A 501-nucleotide genomic window follows, 5' to 3' on the forward strand; every position below is an offset into this window, starting at 1 on the left:
CACCATAGCTGTCTCGCAGAAGCAGAAAAGGAAAACTACAACTCATAGAAGGATAAAATGGCTTAAACTAAAGGAAAATGATTTACAACAAGAGTTCAAAGACCGAATTCTAAGAGAGCTGAGCCACGATATGGTAGATGTGAACACCTGGTGGAATGATGCAAACAGTATTATATTAAGAGCTGGAAAGGTAATACTGAATGAGAGTAGTGGAAAGGTTTGGGAAAATAAGGAAATTTGGTGGTTTAATGAAGAAGTACAAAAGAAGGTGAGAGCTAAGAAGAAAGCCAAGAAAAAATGGGAAGAAAGTAAACTAAACGAAGACAGAGCAGCATATAAACAGTGTTGCAAGGAAGCTAAGAAAGCAGTTGCCGTTGCAAAATCAGAAGCATACGGCCATATGTATGAATAATTAGACACTAAAGGACGGGCGAAAATATTCAAGTTGTCTAATAGTAAAAATAATAGTACGAAAAATTTAATACACATACGGCAGATGAG

The 501-nt window shown here is 36.5% G+C and overlaps 1 protein-coding gene across 1 annotated transcript in view; it reads right to left on the bottom strand.

The window, feature by feature from the left end:
• The window catches only part of LOC119586152 (leukocyte elastase inhibitor-like), a gene marked incomplete in the record, with an annotated part of 6,340 nt that overhangs the window by 2,302 nt on the left and 3,537 nt on the right, over nt 1-501 (bottom strand).

Source organism: Penaeus monodon, chromosome 21 (assembly GCF_015228065.2).
Source record: "Penaeus monodon isolate SGIC_2016 chromosome 21, NSTDA_Pmon_1, whole genome shotgun sequence".
NCBI lineage: Eukaryota > Metazoa > Arthropoda > Malacostraca > Decapoda > Penaeidae > Penaeus > Penaeus monodon.